The sequence below is a fragment of the Lithobates pipiens genome, unplaced genomic scaffold (assembly GCF_037356315.1).
Source record: "Lithobates pipiens isolate NorthernLeopardFrog02 unplaced genomic scaffold, aLitPip1_a1.2 Scaffold_16, whole genome shotgun sequence".
Taxonomy (NCBI): Eukaryota; Metazoa; Chordata; class Amphibia; order Anura; family Ranidae; genus Lithobates; species Lithobates pipiens.
The window spans coordinates 537915732-537931116 of record NW_027507748.1 but is presented as its reverse complement, the minus strand read 5'-3'; positions in this window follow the sequence as shown (position 1 = coordinate 537931116).

The window sequence follows — 15385 nt, the reverse complement described above, 5'->3', positions numbered from 1 at the left end:
TTTTTGTGCCAGCTCACAACTTAACAGCCATAAGGACATGATAAGTATTGAGGCATATATGTTTTTCTGATACCAGAAAGCCTAGGATGATTATGCATAATTTGAGATACATTGGTTGTCCCATGGTTGTTAGTCTGGCGTAGAGTTGCCACCTGTCTGGGTTGGCAGTCTGCCTGAAACCCGGACACATTATTCTGACAGGAATGTGGCTTGGAACAGGGCCTGACAGTAGGGTGAGGGGCAGGGGCGGACTGACCATTGGGCCACTCGGGCAGTGCCCGAGGGCCCTGTGCCACTGGGGGGGCCCCATCAGGGTTGCCAGCCTCAGTAAAACCAGGGAAAGTATGTAAAAATCTGTGTTTTTTTTACATCTGTCTCTGAAATGTCCCTTACCGACATCCTTTTGGTCTAAAAATCCTGAGATTATAGCTGCCCCACCTCTCCAGTACCTTCTCAGCCAATAGAAACGTGTCTGTTTATACTGTGTGATTGTATACTGTGTGTGTGTGTTTGTGTATACTGTGTGGTCCCATAATGTCTGATTGCCTGGGGGCCCCATAATCTCCTATTGCCTGGGGGCCCCATGAGTTGTCAGTCGGCCCCTGGTGAGGGGGCACTATGCATGCCGCATTTCTATTCTCTTAGGAGCACCCAAAGGTGTCCCAGGTCTCTTACCCTTTAGTGTTTTCCAAAAAAAATTAAAAATTAAAAATTTTGCTGTGCGCCATTAATGTTCAGGTTTGGCTATAAGAAAAAGTGGCAACCCTAGTCTGGAGGATGAATCCAGTTATGTATGGAATGACACACGGCCATCTCAGTTACACCAAGGGTGATATTCAAGACTTTACTGTGGTGGAATGTCTCGAAAATGCCTTATGGGAAGCCTTTGTTTAAAGATATTTACCATGGAGGGTCTTGTGTGGCCTATGGGAACTGTCTTCCCTGACATTTGAGATTATTGGAAACTTTATTGTGTCCTCAGGCTCAGTCTTTTTAACCAAAGTAAGTTGTATTTGATACCTGTTGAAGATGATGCATATTAGCAGCCCATAGCGACAGGTGACTATAAGAAGTGAGCACTGTTTACAGGCCTTGGGGAGAAGGAACAAAGGCTACAGTGAAATTGAGGACAATAAACCCTCCAACACAAAGATTATTAGGAGGTTTGAATTGGAGCTGTGATGAAACAAATATATTTAGGACCTAGCTGGCTGATTTTCTCATAAGAATGCCTGCCGTTTTAACTCCTGTCAAGCTCCGGTGTTCCTTTATAACAGGGAGCATGCGTAGCAAAGACACAGCCCCGTAGTTAATAGGAAAGTAGACAACTAAATAGTTGTGTTATCTGACACTATTGGGGAGATTTACTAAAACAGGAGCACTCTAAATCTGGTACAGCTGTGCATGGTAGCCAATCAGCTTCTAACTTCAGCTTGTTCAATTAAAGAGGAGCTGCACCTTAACCACTTTCAGACCGGACCATTTTGCTGGTAAATGACCAGAGGTCTTTTTACACTTTGGCACTGCGCTGCTTTAACTGGTAATTGCGCGGTCATGCAATGTTGTACCCAAACAAAATTTGCGTCCTTTTCTTCCCACAAATAGAGCTTTCTTTTGATGGTATTTGATTGCCTCTGCGATTTTTATTTTTTGCGATATAAACGTAAAAAGACCGCAAATTTTGAAAAAAAATGATATTTTCTACTTTTTGTTATTAGAAAAATCCAATAAACTAAATTTTAGTCATACATTTAGGCCAAAATGTATTCAGCCACATGTCTTTGGTAAAAAAAAAGTCAATAACTGTATATTTATTGGTTTGCGCAAAAGTTGTCACATCTACAAACTAAGGTACGTTTTCTGGAATTTACGCAGCTTTTAGTTTACGACTACCTATCTCATTTCTTGAGGTGCTAAATTGGCAGGGCAGTACAAAACCCCCCCAAATGACCCCATTTTGGAAAGTAGACCCCCTAAGGAAATTGATAAGAGGCATGTTGAGCCCATTGAATATTTTATTTTTTTGCCTCAAGCGATTGAATAATGACAAAAAAAAAAATATTTTTATTTTTTTACACAAAGTTGTCACTAAATGATATATTGCTCACACATGCTATGGGCATATGTGAAATGACACCCCAAAATAAATTCTGCTGCTTCTCCTGAGTACGGGGATACCACATATGTGGGACTTTTTGGGAGCCTAGCCGCGTACGGGGCCCCGAAAACCAAGCACCGCCTTCAGGCTTTCTAAGGGCGTAAATTTTTGAGTTCACTTCTCACTACCTATTACAGTTTTGAAGGCCATAAAATGCCAAGATGGCACAAAACCCCCACAAATGACCCCATTTTAGAAAGTAGACACCCCAAGCTATTTGCTGAGAGGCATGTTGAGTTCATGGAATATTTTATATTTTGCTACAAGTTGCGGGAAAATTACAAACTTTTTTTTTTTTTTTCACAAAGTTGTCACTAAATGATATATTGCTCATGCATGCCATGGGCATATGTGAAATGACACCCCAAAATAAATTCTGCTGCTTCTCCTGAGTACGGGGATACCACATATGTGGGACTTTTTGGGAGCCTAGCCGCGTACGGGGCCCCGAAAACCAAGCACCGCCTTCAGGCTTTCTAAGGGCGTAAATTTTTGAGTTCACTTCTCACTACCTATTACAGTTTTGAAGGCCATAAAATGCCAAGATGGCACAAAACCCCCACAAATGACCCCATTTTAGAAAGTAGACACCCCAAGCTATTTGCTGAGAGGCATGTTGAGTCCATGGAATATTTTATATTTTGCCACAAGTTGCGGGAAAATTACAAACTTTTTTTTTTTTTTTTTTTTTCACAAAGTTGTCACTAAATGATATATTGCTCACGCATGCCATGGGCATATGTGAAATAACACCCCAAAATAAATTCTGCTGCTTCTCCTGAGTACGGGGATACCACATATGTGGGACTTTTTGGGAGCCTAGCCGCGTACGGGGCCCCGAAAACCAAGCACCGCCTTCAGGCTTTCTAAGGGCGTTACAGTTTTGAAGGCCATAAAATGCCAAGATGGCACAAACCCCCCCCCAAATGACCCCATTTTGGAAAGTAGACACCCCTAAATTTAGGGGTACACTAGTGAGACTAGGTAATAAATGGCGGGTGCCCTGAAACTATAAAAAAATAACTAACCAACCAGCGTCACCTGTAACAGTTATATGGTGATCACTGGTGAAAGGGTTAACTAGGGGGCAATCAGGGGGCTTTATGCGGTAGTATATGGGGGTCCCTGGCGCTATAAAAAGCTGCGGCGAACCTAAATACCTACCTGCCTAACTAGCGTCACCTGTGACACTAATACAGCGATCAGAAAAACGATCGCTTATTAGGCTGGGTTCACACTGGAGCGATGCGGGAACGCCACGAATGCGCGGCGGGTTCCCGCATCGCATGTCTCCCGGCGGCAGTTCACACTGCCCTATGCGAACTGCTGGGAGTGTCAGTGAAATGTTAATGACACCCCCAGATCAGTTCGCATATCGCAGTGCGATCTGCAAACTTGGATCGCATGGTGTGAACACCCATGCGATCCGATTCTGCTGCGGACCAAAAAAAGGGTCCCGTGCGAGTTTGCGGCGGGTGCGGCGGGTGCGACACGAATTCAGCCATACTATCTGTATGGCTGAACTCGAATCGCACAGAGATCGGATGTGATTTGCACTGCAGTGCGGTGCGAATCACATCCGTTCTCATAAACCGCTGCAATGTGAACCCAGCCTTAGTGACACTGGCGACGGGGGGTGATCACGGGGTTAAACCTTTATTGTGGGGGTTAGGGGGTACCTTAGAACTAAAGGGGGCTAACCCTAACTGCCCTAACAGTTATTAGTCACAAATGACACCCGCCGGGTGATCAGGGGGTTAAACCTTTATTAGGTAATAAATGGCGGGTGCCCTGAAACTATAAAAAAAATAACTAACCAACCAGCGTCACCTGTAACAGTTATATGGTGATCACTGGTGAAAGGGTTAACTAGGGGGCAATCAGGGGGCTTTATGCGGTAGTATATGGGGGTCCCTGGCGCTATAAAAAGCTGCGGCGAACCTAAATACCTACCTGCCTAACTAGCGTCACCTGTGACACTAATACGGCGATCAGAAAAATGATCGCTTATTAGGCTGGGTTCACACTGGAGCGATGCGGAAACGCCACGAATCCGCGGCGGGTTCCCGCATCGCATGCCTCCCGGCGGCAGTTCACACTGCCCTATGCGAACTGCTGGGAGTGTCAGTGAAATGTTACTGACACCCCCAGATCAGTTCGCATATCGCAGTGCGATCTGCAAACTCGGATCGCATGGTGTGAACACCCATGCGATCCGATTCTGCTGCGGGCCAAAAAAAGGGTCCCGTGCGAATTTGCGGCGGGTGCGGCGGGTGTGGCGGGTGCGGCGAATGGCTGAACTCGAATCGCACAGAGATCGGATGTGATTTGCACTGCAGTGCGGTGCGAATCACATTCGTTCTCATAAACCGCTGCAATGTGAACCCAGCCTTAGTGACACTGGCGACGGGGGGTGATCACGGGGTTAAACCTTTATTGGGGGGGTTAGGGGGGTACATTAGAACTAAAGGGGGCTAACCCTAACTGCCCTAACAGTTATTACAGTCACAAATGACACCAATGCAAAAAAAAAAAATGACATTGGTGTCACTGTGACTGGGGGGCAGGGGTAATTGGGGGGGTGATCGGGGGGTAAAGGGGGGGTGTGAGTGTGCCTGGCATGTTCTACTGTGTGTGTAGAGTGTTGGTGCAACTCACCGATCCGCTCTCCTCCGTGTCGGAACGAAAAATACCGACACGGAGGAGAGAATACATCACTTCCTCTCCTGTGTTTACATTACAGGAGAGGAAGTGATGTCACGGGGGATTTCTATTCGTCGGGAGCGATCACGAGGGGGTGGCCATGAATGAATGGCCGCCCCCTCGTCCCGGATCGCTCCCGGACGAAAACCGACCGCCGCAGGCACCGGGCGGGGGCCCGATCGGGCCCCCGACCCGCGGGAAGGCAGGGACGTACATGTACGCCAATATGCCTGCCCGTGCCATGCTGTCGACGTACATCGTCGTGCGGCGGTCGGCAACTGGTTAAAAAAAAATATTAAAAGTCAGCAGCTACAAATACTGCAGCTGCTGACTTTTAATAAATGGACACTTACCTGTTCCAGGGTCCAGTGATGTCGGCAGCAGATGACGAGCAATCCCTTGTCTCTCAGCTGCCCCCGCCGCCATCCTTTGTCAGGGAATCGGGAAGTGAAGTATTGTGGCTTGGCCTCACTGCCTGGCACCCTACTGCGCACTGGTCCTCACTGTGTCCTGGGAACTGTGTGTTTCCCAGAACACAATGGGGGGGGGGGGGGCATCTGCGGCTAGCTTGTTCAGGAACTGGATTATACAGGTATCTGCACCCCCCTCCCCCCTGAAAGGTGCCAATTGTGGCACCGGAGGGGGGGAAGGTTCTGTTGAGCAGACCTTCCACTTTAAGGTGGAGGTCCGCTTTAAGCTGTGACAATAAAACTTGGAAGCGTATTGTTTTCTATGCAGAGCTGCACCAAATTGTGCATGCTCCAGTTTAACAACTTTAAGTCTGCTCTACAGCAGTTTTACTGCTACAGGGCAACAGCTTTGTGTCGGATCACATATATACATGATCCGACACTTCCAGGTTGGGGGCGCAGATGCGCACTGCTTCCAACTCTCATTATACACAGCAGAAGCCGATTGGCGGGTGCAGGGTACACTCCGCTGGCACCCACCGATTGTTGGACAGAGGGAAGGGGTGGAGTTTGTGTCCCTGCAAATAAATTCCATCTCTTCCCCTAGTAAAAGCAGCACATACAGTATAATAAAACACTGGCTAGGCACACATTTAACCCTTTGATTGCCTTAGATGTGGAACCCCTTCCCAGCCAGTGTCATTAGTACAGTGACAGTACATTTTTTTTTTAGCACTGATCACTGTATTAGTGTCACTGGTTCCCAAAAAGTGTCAAAAGCATCAGTTAGTTTCAAAATTCCTGCCACAATATTGCAGTCCCGCTATAAGTTGCTGATCGCTGCCATTACTAATAATAAATAAATTAATTAATAAATCTATCCCATAGTTTGTAGATGCTTTAACTTTTGCGCAGACCAATCAATATTTGCTTATTGGGATTTTTTTTACCCAAAGTATAATACATATTTATCTAAATTTATGAAGAAATTCGATTTTTTCTATTTATTTTTTTAATATGTTTTATAGCAGAAAGTAAAAAATATTGTTTTCCTTTCAGAATTGTCGGCCTTTTTTTGTTTATAGCGCAAAAAATAAAAAATGCAAAGGTGATCAAATTCCCCTTTATTTGAGGGGGAAAAAAAGGACATCAATTGTATTTGGGTACAGTGTTGCATGACTGTGCAATTATCAGTTACAGTAACGCAGCGCCGTATCGCAAAAAATGGCCTGATCACGAAGGGGGGTAAATACATCCCTCCCTGTTATACAATCAGGAGTTGTGTGGTCAGGCAATTGTCATGCCAGCAACTTTCTCTTTACAAAGATGAAAGGGGTTCCATTAGGTTTGTTTTAGTTACAGTAGTTGCATGTATTTCTCAAGAAGCATTACCTCAAGTTACCTTACCTGCACTTTGTACTACAATAAAGTTGTTGTATTTTTTATTGTGATTTATAGCTGGCAACAAAATTGAGGTATAGCGTGCCACAACCCATGTTTATGCAGCTACAAAATACTTATATGCTACTGAATCCGTTGTTTATGTCGCTAAAAATCAATTGCTCAACATCTAAGTACAAAAACATCTGTCAGAGAAATTTTGTGGCTGTTACAAACTTTGCTTCATAACTTCTCATGTAATCTAACTCTTTTTTGGGCCGGTTACACAGGTGACTGGGGGTGGTAAAAATAGATGGTTTAGCCATGGTTTAACTGGCCCCTGACCAATCACCTGCAAGTGAACATGTCCACCAGCAATGCCAGTACAAACTGCTGTGGTTACGCTGCTTCAAAAAATATATGGCAGGTCACATTTGGCAGGCAGTTCCATCGCAAAACGCAACTCATTCAAGTGAATGGGGCCAAATAGCAACCGCCCTGCAAATGTGTGTAATGCATGCAGTTGCAGTATGGCCTTGCAGGCTTTCAAGGGTTAAAAGAGGCATCTAGGAGGTGACTTATTTCCTCCCCGCTGCCTGACAATTGCCTCTGAAAAGCAATCCCCTGTGGAGTGTAAAAAAAACCTTGGGGCTAGGTTCACATTAGTGTGTGAGAAAACACTGCATGTGATTTAGGAATCACACCAGTGCATATCACATGCGATGTGTGTGTGGTGCGATGACAGCCATATATTTTGTTTGGCTGAAATTGCATTGCTTTCGTACCAAAATGGTGCTGGACCCTCTTTATCTTCCACACCTGAATTGCATGGTATGGGTGTTTTGGGATGTTGTTAAGATAACATTGACACCCACGGCAGATAACATGGACGCTGTGCGATGTGGGTAAATGTAGCGAATTTTATGCGTTTATTGCATCGCATTAGTGTAAACCTAGACTCACTGTGATGTTTTAAGATGCTGGGTGTCAGTTGTGCCTGTCGCACTGAAAGCTTTTCAAATATGTTAAAATATTTTTTATATATAACTGTAGCGGCGGCCTCCTGAAGAGCACGTGCTATGTGTTTTCAAAGTTAAAACTTTACCAAAAGTACAGTTTGGTTTGGGTCTATTTGTCTAAATTGGACTTCTGTGTCAATCTGACTGGGCTGTGAGATGTTCAGCTGGCCCTCTCGCTGTGCCCTCTGGGAGAGGGGATTTAAGATACAGACATCACGTGGTTCGGGGTTCAGGTCCAGTATGATGTGCTGGTCCTTCTGACCAGCCCCCAGGAAGGCTGTGGCCTGGGGTGCGGATCCACCCGACTTTAATGCCTTGGGGCTGTCTAGCCTGAGCCAAGGAAACAAAAGGAGTATTCTGAGGTGGTTGGGTGCCGTTTCCGGTTTGGGAGAGACCCATTGTACTTCAAGCATTCCAGGGGAGGACTCTTTAGAAGAACACCACATGTGAGTTTGGTTTTCTTAACAAGAGTCTGGAAGGGTTGAAGTTACCGAAAGAATCCGGTCTTGTGGATATCGCCAAGCTGGCTGAAAGATCCAGGTATCCTACAAGTGTTCTACAGCTTAGTTTCCTACATGTTCTGCAACAACGTCTGTGACAAAGACTTTGTTCCTGAGTAAGCACCTTGTTGGCTGCTAGGCCTTGTGAGAGAGGGACTGTCCAATCTGAGTGTTCATCCAGCTGCGAATGGCTATTCTCTGGATGCAGTCAAAGTGAGCAAGTTCCTTAACGTTTATAGACTTTGACATTGAGAGTACCTGAACCTCTTTCCCAACCCTCTGATCCCAAGTTAAAAGACTTTTCAATGGTTTGAGTTTTTGCAAATAAAATCCATTCAAGTGGATCTATTGTCAGTCTCAAGTTACTGGGTCATCTACCATCGGACATCCCCTAGATGTGTCACAAGGAGAACGGAAGGTAACGGTAAGCCCAAAAATAACCAGCATCTCCTTCGGGGGTTAGTGCTACATAACATTATATAGTATCATCAGATAAGGGTCCCCAAAGCCCCCCTCATTACATCAGGGTCCCCAGAGAGCTTCAGATCAATCAGCAACTTCCAGCACCTACAGGCTTCCTTATAAAGACCTATGTGAAGTGCTGGTGGAGATGTTGGTTCCCTGACAGATACTGGGTCCTAGAGCACTTCTCCTGCTGACACAGGGATGATTCAATGGGGAAATGCCCCCTTTTTCCTCCTTCTCCACTATTGATTGATTACACTGCTTGTAACACTGAATGAGGGAGAGAATCCTGTGACTGATCAGACCACATCACAAACCCTCCTCCTTCACATTACAGCCCCCCCTTTACATCATAGTTCCCCCCTCCTTACAACAGTGTCTTCAGCCCCTCTCAAATCACAACGCCCTTTTTTACACCACGGCCCCCTTTCACATCACAGTTCCTTTGCCTCTTTACATCACAGTCGCCCATTGACATTAGTGTCCTCTGCCCCCCACCCTTCCCATCAAACCTCCCTCAAGTTCAGTATTCCTCCTGCGAGCCATGTCCCTGCCTGATCATGTGCCTTGTTCCTACTCCTGTGCCTTGTTCCTGATCCTGTGCCTTGTTCCTACTCCTATGCCTTGTTCCTACTCCTGTGCCTTGTTCCTGATCCTGTGCCTTGTTCGTACTCCTATGCCTTGTTCCTACTCCTGTGCCTTGTTCCTGATCCTGTGCCTTTTCCTGATTCTGTGCCTTGTTCCTACTCCTGTGCCTTGTTCCTGTGACCTGCTCCCAGTACCCTACTCCCTGCATCCAGTACTCCCTACCCTGCTCTGCTCCCTTTGTTCCTTCAGTCCTGCTTGCCCTGCCCATGAGTGCTCTCTCCATTTGTACATAGTTAGATAGTTGTTTGGGTTGCTGCACGTTTATACATTTTACATTGTTTATGGTTTATTGGTATTGGAAGATTGATATTTATGTTAATAAACTTCAGTTAACCTTATTCAGCCTGGTTACTGATTTCTTAAGGTGCAGCCCACTGATCTGGTCATCCTTGCAGGATACCTGCATTTGGTATCCCTTACAGATATATAATGAATCCCTTGATGGAGGATTTTATCTAAGGAGCAGATCTGTGCAGCCTGATTCTTAAAGCTGCATTACACCTCTTGTATAGTGCCAAGATCCATCACAAGAGGGCACTTCTATAAGTGAATCTGGATGGTGTGTGGATGGCATCAGAAGAATGCTGATTTACTGTTTCTTTGTTGTTACACCATTATTGCATAGAAGTTCCAGTGTGATGTACACATTATTTATTGGGACATTTGCTGAAAGTGGTTTTAAAGGCTGAAGGTTTTCTATCTTAATGCATTAAGATCAGGGCTCAAGTCCAGCGGGAACGCATGGAAACGGAGTTCCTGTACTTTTTCCATAGCAGGAACGCAGTTCCCTTTAGCAGGTCTGGCCTTTGAACAGGGGAGGGCTGAGCTGGGAGGGCAGTCTACTGTGCTACATTCCGGGAGTTGTAGTCTGGACCACGCTCAAGTTCCTGGTGGCGGTGGATGGAGACTGGAGAGAACTGAGCAGCGCAGGAGGAAACTACAACTCCCGAGTCCCAAACACCAGCTGTGAGTGTCCCGGTGTAATGGCAAACCTCGTAGAATGGGCATGCCTGGTGTGTGATGTCACAGGTGTGCCCCATTCCACTCTCCTTCCCAATTCCTCCTCTTTCACCCCGCTGCCGCACACATCTCCACTACTACCGATACCACCTAGCCTCTGCTCTACGGGGCCACCGCTGCCACCTCATGATCAACGCAGGAACAGCACCACGCCGCTGTCAGCTCATTACCTTGCTGACAGGTCAGTTGAGATCTCGCCAGCCCCCACTCTTCCAGGAACTGGAAATTACTGGGGGGGGTGAAGGGGGCAGAGGACATTACTGGGGGGGGGGGGAGAAGGGGTGCAGGGGACATTACTGGGGGGGGGGTGAAGGGGGCAAAGGACATAACTGGGAGGGGGAGTGAAGGGAGGCAGAGGATGTTACTGGGGGGGGGGGAGTGAAGGGGACAGAGGACATTACGGGGGGGGGGGGGGGGAGTGAAGGATACAGAGAACACTAGGGGGCAGAGTGAAGGGGGCAGAGTTCCCGGCATTCCCCTTTACATTAGAGTCTGCAAGATTCCCCCTTACACTGCAAGGGGGAACTCTGCGGACCCTGATGTAAAGGCGATATACACACATTTTGTATTTTTGAGGTGGGGGTGGGGGGTGGGGGATCTTGGGCGAGTTCCCGTATTTTTTTCCCCAGGACTTTACCCCTGATTAAGATAAAAAGCCTTCTGTGTGCAGCAGCCCCCCTAATACTTACCTGAGCACCCTCCAATCCAGTGATGTGCACAAGCGCCTCGACTGTCCAGGACTCTCCCTCCTCATTGGCTGAGAGAGCACCATAATGCCACTGGCTCCCGCTGCTGTCAATAAAAGTCAGTGAACCAATGAGCGGAGAGAGGGGGCAGGGCTGGGCCTGCCACTCCATGTCTAAATGGACACACAGAGCTGCGGCTCAGCTTGGGTGCCCCCATAGCAAGCTGCTTGCTGTGGGGGCACTCAACAGGAGGGAGGGGCCAGGAGTGCCAGATAAGGACCCCAGAATGGGAGGATCTGGGTTGCTCTGTGCAAAACCACCTGCACAGTGCAGGTAACTATAACATGTTTGATATTTTGAAACCAAAAAAAACGAGACTTTAGTTACGCTTGAACATGTTTGCCCATTTTTTATTGATATTTTAGAAAATCCATTTGACTTTCAAAAGATATACATGTTTATATAAATATATGTTTTAGCCCTGATTTACATATATGCGTTGTGGGAAACACAGCGAATCCTGAGCATTTCCCGCACTGCATTGAAATTGCACTCAGTGTGTGATCTGCCACTGTCAATGTTAAATTAATGACACCCCAAAACAGGTTGCAAAACTCAGTGTGATTGCAAGATTTGGATTGCATGGCTGCGGCAAAAAAAAAGATGCCTGCACCTTTTTTATGCAGTATGAATTGAACCCATATAAAGTGAATGGGCTCAAATATAATCGCATGTGATTTGAATATAAGTGTAAACCCAGGCTTAATGTTCACACAATTTTCGTAATTGCATGTTCTGAGATGAATATATTACCAAATGCTAAATTTTTTGGGGGATACGCCAAACAAACCCACCGCAACACGCAGCCCGGTAGGTCAGGAAAGAGGGGGAACGAGCCCCACTCATCTCCCCCTCCTCTCTGCGGTGTCGGCATTGTCACTGTGGGCGCCTGGCTGTGGCTTCACAGCCAGGCACGCACTGCGCATGCGCCAGCCTCATTGTGCGCTGTGACTGGCTGAGCAATCATCTGGGACCTGTGACGTGTCCCAGATGATTGCTGATAGGGAGGAGGGAGAGGTGAACTGACTTCTGGCTCTGCAGAGCCCCGGGAGGAAGTGGGAGCTGGAACCCTCATTTTTGAGGGTTTCCATCCCCTCCCCAAACAAATCACATGCCAAATGTGACATGTCAGTGGGTCACCTTCCCTTAAAGCGGAAGTTGCATTTTTGGGTGGAACTCTGCTTTAATAGCAAAATATATGTATAGTTTATAAAAAATAAAATTGCTGTGTGCCGCTAAATTGTTCGGGTTTGACTTGAAGAAAAGGTGGCAACCCTAGTGCACAGCCAGAATACAGTTACACATGGATATCAAAGAGTGTATATAAATTTCAGTAGAAAACCTTAATAAAACTCAGTAATCTGCAGAACAGCTGCAATAAGAAAAGATAAGGAAAACTCATAAAAGAAGGAGGCCTTTTTAAATTAAAAATGAAAACAATTTTTGATTTTCCTGCTCTTTCCTCATAGCCTGCTCATTCTGTTGTGATACGCATCTCATCTCATTGCAGGAACACCTCTGCTTGTGCTGTTCTGATTAGATTTGGCAGCGTTTTCTCTTAGTACGCAGAGCAAGGGAAATATGATGAAGTCATCTTCCAGCCCCTGCCAAGCTGTCGTCATATTATTTGAATACAGATGCATGATTGTCTACATCACAGCATTTCCCACTTCTTTTCACTGAACTTGGTATACTTACTAAACAAAGGAACACACCATACAATGGAGCAATGGTGGCCTTCAAAGTACACAATGCAAACTCAGAACAAAAGATACAGATTCTAGTCACACAAAGACATATCTGTTATATGTACAGTATGGTGGCCATACAAGCTTCAATTTTTTTATTCCGATTGATGTGTAGGTGGGATCCACTGTGTGCAGCAGCAGTAACTCACACAGAAAAGTGCAATAGAAAACTTGTATTGAAGTAAAGCAATAACAGCTTACAACAATCTGGAGGGTCACCTGCCCAATGGGCAGTGGCGGCCCGTCTATAAGAGGCGTAGGGGTGCTGACCCCCCTAATCCATGCGCCCGGCTCCTTATCTACATGCAAGGCACCAGACGCATGGATTTCAGTGGTTTTATGTTTGTTTTTTGAAGCACATGATTAGAGCCTGGGGCTCTAATTGGCTTTAAAAAAGGGTGGGTTGGGAGCGCAGAGCACTGCGCCCTGTGCCCACCCAGTTGTGTGACAATAGCGAATTAATATTCACTATTGTCTTCCTGATTTTCCTCCCGACCTATCAAGAAGTGGGTCTTAAGACCCAATTGGACGAGAGGAGAAGCGATCGTATAGGCCACCTAGGAGGAGGAGATGCAGGGTGAAGTCGCCATGAAGTTACTGAGAAGGGAGAAACGCTGGGTGAAGCTGCCGAGGAAGAAGCTGTTGAGGAGGAAGAGATGCAGGAAGGAGCCAAAGCCACCCACAACCTAGATGGAGTAAGTTTGGGGCTGGTGGGCAGACAAGTGAGCGATGGGGGGCAGGGTGGAGGGTTTGATTGACCGACTAACCAACTGGGGGGGTGGGGGGGTCGTTGGGGGGTGGCAGGTGGTTTGTTTGCTGCCCCCAGGGGGGTTTTTCGTTTTTTTTTTTCAACGGTTTACTACAGCTTTAATTTGGAATGTATGTTCCTTGCTAAAGAACTTTTTACTTTTTTTTTTTTTATCAAGTTGTTATGGATAAAGTTCTGTTTTAAACCCTCGTATCATTTACAGTCAAGGAAGCTGCTTCTGTGTGATCTGCAACTGCCGTGGTGCTGCACATGTGACTGACCAGTTATGACACCAGTCATTTGATGGTTTGACAGTTTGGTTGAGGACACAAGCAAATGTGACAATTAGCAATTCTGGCATTCCAGAAATGTAAGACCCCTTTAACACTGAGGTCGTTTTCAGGCGTTTTAGCGCTAGAAATAGTGCCTGAAAACCGCCTCCCATTCATTTCAGTGTGTCTTTTCACTCTGGGACTTTGCACTTGCGGGACGTTAGGAAAAGTCCTGCAAGCAGCATCTTTGGGGCGGGTTGGGAGCGCTGTATGTAGCACTCCCAAAACGCCCTGCCCATTGAAATGAATAGGCATCACTTCCAAAGCACCTGAAAAGCCCTTCGGAAGTGCCGCAACACAGGTGATTTTAACCCCTTCTGTGGGGTCTAACTGTTTTTGAAATCAATGTGTATAGTTCTGTTTACTGATTTACTGCTGTTCAGGGGGACTCTGGGCTTCAGCTAAATGGCAGCCACCAGCAAGCAGAAACCGAAGCAATGCTTAGGGCAATTTACAGCATACTCATTTTTGGTAGCATAATTATTCATATGGAATGAATGTTCCTTGCTAAATAACATTATTATCAAGTCATTATGGTTAAATTTATGCTTTAACCACGTAAGGACCGCCACATGTAAATATATGTTGGCACAATGGCACGGACAGGCACAATCACGTACCCGTACGTCCCTGCCTTCCAGCGGGTGGGGGGTCTGATCGGACCCCCTCCCGCTGGCTGCGGTGGTCCGTTTCGCTTCAGGAGCTATCCGGGATGAGGGGATGGCCATTGGTTTCTGGCCATCCCCTCTCGATCGCTCCTGGCGAATGAGAAGCTTCCCCTGCCTGTGTGGTGTAAACACAGGCAGGAGGAAGTGATGTCACTCTCCTTGGGGCAGTGATTGCCCCTAGAGTTAACCCTTTCACCAGCGATCACCGTATAAGTGTCACTGGTGACGCTGGTTAGCCAGTTAGTTATTTTGTTATTTAGGTTCCCCATCAGGTTTTTATATAGCGTCAGGCACCCCCATATACTACCTAATAAAGGTTTAACCCCCTGATTGCCCCCAGGTAACCCTTTCACCCCCTTTTGCCAATGTCACTAAATGATCATTTTTCTGATCGCTGCATTAGTGTCACTGGTGCCGCTAGGTAGCTAGTTATTTTTTAGGTTCACCGATATATTCAATGGGCTCAACATGCCCCTCAGCAGTTTCCTTGGGGTGTCTACTTTCCAAAATGGGGTCACTTGGGGGGGGTTTGTACTGCCCTACCATTTTAGCACCTCAAGAAACCATTAAATATATGCTTATTGACATTTTTTTTTACTAAAGACATGTGGCTGAATACATTTTGGCCTAAATTTATGACTAAAATTGAGTTTATTCGATTTTTCTTATAACAAAAAGTAGAAAACATCTTTTTTTTTCAAAATTTTCTGTCTTTTTCCTTTTATATCGTAAAAAATAAAAATTGCAGAGGCAATCAAATACCATCAAAAGAAAGCTCTATTTGTGGGAAGAAAAGGATGCAAATTTCGTTTGGGTACAACATTGCATGACCGTGCAATT